The following is a 6,974-nucleotide window of genomic DNA, read 5'->3' on the forward strand; positions in this document are numbered from 1 at the left end:
ACAGTGCCTTGCATCCTGCCACCCTGCTTCCAGATCTAGATCTGGACCAAACTCTCCACAACTGTGTGGACATCCTAAGTCATTCCCATGGGTGCAGACCAGGCCTCAAGGATGTCCCTCTGATGAGGGCTAAGGTAACATGATATACTAATGACAGTAGTTTCATCAAGGAATGTATCAGGAATTGGGGCAGCAGTCACCACTGAGGATGAGGTTATATGGACAGAGGTTCTGCTCCCTGGAAAATCAGTTCACAGGGCAGAACTGATAGCTTTGACCAAGGCATTACAGCTTGGAAAAGATAAGAAGCTTAACATCTATATTGATAACCAATATGTGTTTGCCACAGTGTGTGTTCATAGCACCATCTATGGTGAGAGAGGGTTATTAACTGCAGAAGGAAAGACTATCAAAAACCCAGATTTTAAATCTCTTATGGGCCATATGGCTGCCCAGAGAAATAGCTATTATGTACTGTCCAGGACACCAGAGAGGGCAGTACTCCATCTCAAGAGGAAACAACTGGGCACACACATCTGCAAGGGAAATCACCCTTGCTGGTCTCACCACCAAAGCTGGTAGCACCCATGCTGCCATAATTTTCAGCTTACACTGACCAAGATCTTCAGAAAATACACACCTGCAGAAATTCCTATAAAGAAAAGGATGGTTTAAGACCCCAGATGAATGAATCATTCTCCCACCAGACTTTGCCATTCAACTAGTCCAGCAAATACATCAGAGTACTCACCTAGGAGAAAAGAAGATACAAGACCTTCTAAGGAGAGCACACCTTAAAGTTTCAGCCTTAAATCTAAGATAGCAGAGGGCATAGGTTGATGCCACACAATCTGGTTTGTGAACACAAAGAGCAGAATCACAAGAATGGGACACCAGGAAAGAGAAACCTGACCAGGAGCCAACTGGGAAATAGACTTCTCTGAGGTAAAACCAGGCCTATGTGGTTATAAATATTTATTAGTCTTTATAGATACTTTCTCAGGATGGGATGAGGGCTTTACAACCAGAGATGAGACAGCTGCCATAGTAGTCAAGAAGCTATTAGAAAAGATTTATTCCAAGGCATGGCCTTTCAATGCTCCTGGACTCAGACAATGGGCCTGAGTTCATCTCTCAGGTAACATAGAAACTAGTCAAGGTAATGAAGACTAATTTGAAACTTCATTGTGCATACCATCCTCAGAGTTCTGGCTAAGTAGAAAGGATGATTTGGACCTTTAAGGAGACTGTAACTAAATTAACTCTTGAGCCTGGTGGTGACTGGGTTTCTCTCCTTCCCTTTACTCTATACTGGGTTCCTGACCCTCCCTATACTTTGGGCCTAAACCTGTTTGAAATCATGTACATCAGGCTTCCACCATTTCTGCCTAACCTTAAGGCAGAACTGTTAGCTGAATTTGGTGATCAAAAGTTTCTCTCCTTCCTATAAGCTCTCTCTCAGAGAAACAGCTCTGGCCACAGCTTCATGTAGTCTATGAGAAGGAGCCACTTCCGATATCCCACAGATTCCAGCCAGGGGACCTCATAGTCATCAAATGGCACCAGAAAGAGAATTTAGAGTCTGGCTGGAAAGGATCCCACACCATCATCCTGACCACACCCACAGCTGTTAAAGTGGACAGAGTTCCCAGGTGGATTCACCACCCTCAGGTGAAGCCTGTGGATCCACATGCTGACCCTGAGGACTTCACCCCAGAAGAAGCCACCCCAGACTTTGGAGGACCCTCTCCACCCTGAGGACCCTCTCACAATGAGAATTCAGAAAATTACAGACCCAACTAGGTAATGACCATGTTCCCCCTTCTCTGTAGCCTGTGCCTGCTGGGACTTCCCTTCCTGACAGTCCAGGTAAAACCTGGACAAAGCAACCAAAACCCTCTTCAACCCTTCAGTCTCATCCGGGTGGTCACTAACACAGATTCTGGGGACGTCCTACCTAAGACTTCTTGACTGGCCCCTTTGAGGGCATGATTCCCCAAATTGTCCTCTGACTTGGGGAAACTCTGATTTCCAGAAGGTTATGATGAAGATTCCACATGACAAAGACATTACTTCTGTGTTTGTCCCAGACATGACAGGGATAAAGATAAGGGGAAAACCTGTGGAGGGGCAGGTAACTATTTCTGTGCCTCCTGGAGCTGTGTCTCCACAAGTCATATCTGGTGAAAAGCCCCAAGAAGTGGGAATCTTATCACAATGAACAGAACAGGTATGCCAAAATGTGGTCAGGGAAATTACAGGCATTCAAGATGCAACCCAATAACGATTAAATTTACTGATCCTGGAAAGATAGCCAAAGAGTGGACAAAAGGGAAAACTTGGGGAATAAAAATCTACCAAAAAATGAGGTTCTCCTCTAATGATGTAGGGACTCTATTTACTATACAATGGTTCATTGGTCTCCCTCAACAACCACAGAGATCTCTGAGCCCCAGTAAGAACCATATAGGCTCATATATTTCATTGCTTAGTAATCAGGAAGTAGAACTCTTTGATAGGATTAGAAAGATTAGGAGATACTGCCTTGTTGAAGGAAGTGTGTCACTAGGGTGGGGGGAGCTTTAATGTTTTCAAAGCCCACACCTGGCCTAGTGTTTCTGAGCTACTTCTCCTGCTTATCACCATGCTCCCTGCCATAATGATAATGGACTAAACCTCCAAAAACTGTAAGTAAGCTCCCAATTAAATAGTTTCCTTTTTAAGAGTTTCTGTGGTCATGGCACCTCTTCACAACAATAGAACAATGACTAAGGCAATATACATGCAGCTTCTTTACAATACTCCAAGGAGTAAGGATATATTAAATCTATTTAGCAGATAAAGTAAATATTCTTGCTCAGAATATTTATCTTATTCCCCCTGCCAAAGGACACAGTATGGACTATTTTTCTTTTTTTCTGAGCTAAAAATCTCCCTATGGCCATACAAAATTTACAAAATTTGATTTGTATGTTTTCTCAGAAATTATGCAATGGCAAGCTACACTTGTAACAGACAATAACTTTACATGGAATTCTGTCACCAGGAAGATGTTATTATAATTAACAGGTGGCTTCAATAAGTAATTGATGATTCAATAGCACTTGTAACTACTATTTTGGAAAGAGTGTCAGACATTCTAACAAGCACTTTCAGGGGTAATTGTTAGCTGTTATTATTTTTAGAAACATGGCAAAGCCTAACTAGCAATTTGTTCTAGTATCTACATATTTGCCTAATTTATATTAGTAGTAAAATCTGTCCTCTCTGGAGCTGTCCACTGGCAGAGGGCTGAGGCTTTAGGCTGAGGAGAAGGAGGGAAGGGAACATGTGCCCAGGAACTCTCACAGCCTGCAGGATCTTGCTTGGACACACCACATCCATTCTTCTAGTGTTTCTTGGAATGAAAGAGCAGACACATCCAACACCTCTGTCCTGTACAGGTCACAGGGATGAATTCTGAAGCCATGCTCAGGGCTCTCTATCTTTCAAATCTTCCTCTTAAAGACTGATTTTTCTAGAGCATGCCTCTTAAGTATGCTTTGGGCTATCCCTTAAAATACTTCTTCCTGCAGATGAGAAGGTTGATCTTAGGGTACCAAGACAGTATTTTTTAGATATGCATCTTTTCCTCCTTACTGGTTGGGCTGATAACTTTGACAGTACTTCCAGTTTCTTTAATCAATTACAGATAGTCTTCACTATTTGTGTGAAAATGTTAGGTTTTGGTGATAAAATAGAACCACTGATGATCTTGGGCTAAGAATTAGAAGAGCCCTGCTTGCGAGTTCAGTCTGGGAGTGTTGAAATTGGGTGTTCTGAATCTATCTATCATCTATCTACCCATCATCTATCACTTGTCAATCATCTACTAAGTGTTTGTCTTTCCTTCTCCAATGCTGTCTGCAAATCATAATGGCCACCTGTGTTCTTCGACTACACTTTAGGCAAACCTGGACAGTGGAAATAAGTGCAGCATGCCTGTAGTTTCCGTGCCATCCAGACACAGGAGGAGGCAGCTATTTGACAATGACTGGAGGAGTCCAGCAGCAATCACAAACTTACACAGTGGCAGGTGATATTAGCAGAGCATGCACAGATCTGAATATGCTGTGTCTGGGAGATGAAACTTCAGCACTGACACAAAGCCTTCCTTATTCTTTCTGCCATCTCTTCTCTGGTCAGTTAGGACTGTGCCAATTTTTCTCAATGGAGCTTTTTAAGGATGATAAGAAAATGTCTGCTCAAATAACAGAATGAACAGTCACAGCTTAGCATTTTAAGGTCACCTATAGAAGGTATGAGTATTCATCTTTTTGTTAAATGGACCCCATATCTGTTGCCTATTTTATAACACCTGCTACATTTTGTATTTTGAGTTGAATTTTAGAAAAAGAATAGGATTTTGAAAGCATTCCCATTATCAGCAGCATATTAAATATCTACTACGCATTCATTTTTAAATGGCATATTTTATTCAGCTACAGGTTTTTTTTTTTTTGTCTGAGAACAAGAAAACAAAGTTGTTGTACTGTTTAACTGCTGTTCTTTTATGTTAAAAACAAACCCAATCATTGAGTCCCTGCTCCTGTTAATCTGGAGTCTATTACATCAGCCCCAATGTTTTCCAGAAGGCTTTGTTGAATCCATGTTTATACGCTCTGGTCTCACATACTGTTGGTCTTTCACTGTCAGTCTCGGCTTCAGGAAAAGTGACCACTTGTCAAATCCACAGCACAACAGCTGAACTGAAGGGAACACAGAAAGGATGCGAGCACCCCAGTTAGAGCACAGGCCAGCCATGCCTGGTCTCCTCACTGGTGACACTTTAAACAATAGAGCTGTCAGCCCCTGCTGTGAAGAGAGGAGCTTAATCCTAGCAGGAATTAGTGCACACAACAGGTGATTACATGCTGGAAGGATGCCAGGGCAGGGCCAGCTGCACTTCACAGCATTTGTAATCTCAGTAATTAACGCTTTGGAAAGATGATTTGAGATTGGAGAACCCCGGTCTGAGGAAGAAGTAAACAGAAACTGTATACAACCCTCTCACTTCCACAATAGGGTCTCTGGAAATGGGAAAAGTTCAACCCGCGTTATAAATTTAAGGCCTCCCCTTCTTTCCAATTTAACAACACAGCAATACAATCAGCCTTTTTCTCCTTTCTCAAAGTCCAGTTATAGTGTCTCTTTACAAATAAAACAAGCCTCCAACAATCTACTTACTGATATGAGATGAGAATTCTAAAATTAATTGGGTTAGGCTGTCCGAAGCCAGTCAGAGAAGCGAGGGAGGGGTTCAGTTGAAGAATGCATTTTCCGTTGACTACCGCACTCTTTAGCTGTGATAAAGACTTGATTCTCTTCTCTTGGAGTTTATAAAAAGGTAGCTTAACATTGAGACCTTTTGTGGAAAGTAATTTAGAATCAAAGACTTTCCCTGTAGGGAAATACAGGAAGAGGAGCTGTGTGAAATGGGAAGAAAGTTTTATAGCTAGGAGTCTCACTTCTGGGGCTCATTCTGTGGCAAAGATGTCAAGTGTAAAAGCTGGCATGGTCTTGGTCTTCCTGACTTTCCAATGGAAACTTTAAGTTTTTCTTTGTCCTCCATGTATTTATTTCTACACAGCAACATTGCTTTTCCACACGCAGTCTGTTTTCTGTCATATGGACTAATTTAAAGCTTTCCAACATGTTGCAGAAGTACGATTAAGAACTCCCTTCACCAACAGATATTTCTATTGTGTCTCATGACTTGTCATTCTCTTGTAAAATACTTCATATGCATATTTTTCAAACAGTGATATATGAATAGAGATACTGTCAAGTCATTGATTATCCTATATAGAGCCTTTTCACAGCTTTTATTTTCTTATTAGAATATAATCCATTATTGCAAATAATACTTTGATAGCATGCTCCTTTACTCTCCTTTAATCCAAAATCCTTTAATTCCCTTGGCTTTTTTTTTAATTAATGGACATGAACATTTTGAAGGTGTGGTGGTTTGAATACTGATGCACCCCATAGGCCCATAGGGAATGGCACTATTAGGAGGTGTGGCCTTGCTGGAATAGGTGTGGCTTTGTTGGGGGAAGTGTGTTATTGGAGGCAGACTTTTAGGTCTCTGATGCTCAAGTCAGTCCTCACAGTCTCTTCCTGCTGACTGCCAAATCCGAATGTAGAACTCTCAGTTGCCTCTCTAGAACCACATCTGCCAGTGTTCTGCCATACTTCCCATCATGATGATAATGGACTAAACCTCTGAACTGTAAATAAGCCTCAGGTGAATGTTTTCCTTTATAAGAGCTATGCTGGCCACAAGCGAACTCCAGCAACAACCCTGCCTCATGCTATGAGGCTGGAGCTAGTGGAACTCAGTCACAACCCGGCATTTGAGAGGACTCCAGTAACATCTCTTCACTGTAAAGGAACCTGTGTGCTGTGGTGCCAGGCAGTTGGGCACTATTATGATCTCTTTGTGATGAGGAAGCATGGTCCTGCCCAGCAACATGATGGACTAAGCAGGACAAGGAACCCCACACATGGGCTGGGAGTGGTTTGCCCCAGGCTCTGAGGCAAAATTACAGGCCCACCTGGCACCTTGCTACTCTGGCCAGACAGTCACTACTAGAGTGAGCAAATGTATGATGTGGCATGGGAAAGAGAGAGAGAGAGAGAGAGAGAGAGAGAGAGAGAGAGAGAGAGAGAGAGAGGAGACTGAATGATTCTCCTATGGACAGAGGCAGATCTGAAGAAGGAAAAGAGGAGAGGAGTGGCTGAGGTGGGTGGTTTAATTGCTGCCCAGGGCCATGGTGGTGTCTGTGCCTGGGATGCTGCAGGAACCCATATTAGGGTTCATGGCTCTGATGTAGCTGAGGTCTTTGTTGATGTTCATGCCTCCTGACACCACCAAAGGCCTAGAGAACAGGGCTGTACAGAGCTGGCTCTGCCCCACACTGGCTGCAACACTC

The 6,974-nt window shown here is 42.7% G+C and overlaps 1 long non-coding RNA gene across 1 annotated transcript; it reads right to left on the reverse strand.

Annotated features, from left to right (window-relative positions):
- Nucleotides 1-4,523: 4,523 nt before the first annotated feature.
- LOC143271638 (uncharacterized) lies at nt 4,524-6,644 on the reverse strand. Its single transcript, XR_013048842.1, has 2 exons — nt 5,227-6,644; nt 4,524-4,748 (listed from the first exon to the last, which is right to left on the reverse strand). It is a non-coding gene; the product is annotated as an uncharacterized LOC143271638 (long non-coding RNA).
- Between the last annotated feature and the right edge of the window lie 330 nt (nt 6,645-6,974).

This window comes from Peromyscus maniculatus, chromosome 2 (genome assembly GCF_049852395.1).
Source record: "Peromyscus maniculatus bairdii isolate BWxNUB_F1_BW_parent chromosome 2, HU_Pman_BW_mat_3.1, whole genome shotgun sequence".
NCBI lineage: Eukaryota > Metazoa > Chordata > Mammalia > Rodentia > Cricetidae > Peromyscus > Peromyscus maniculatus.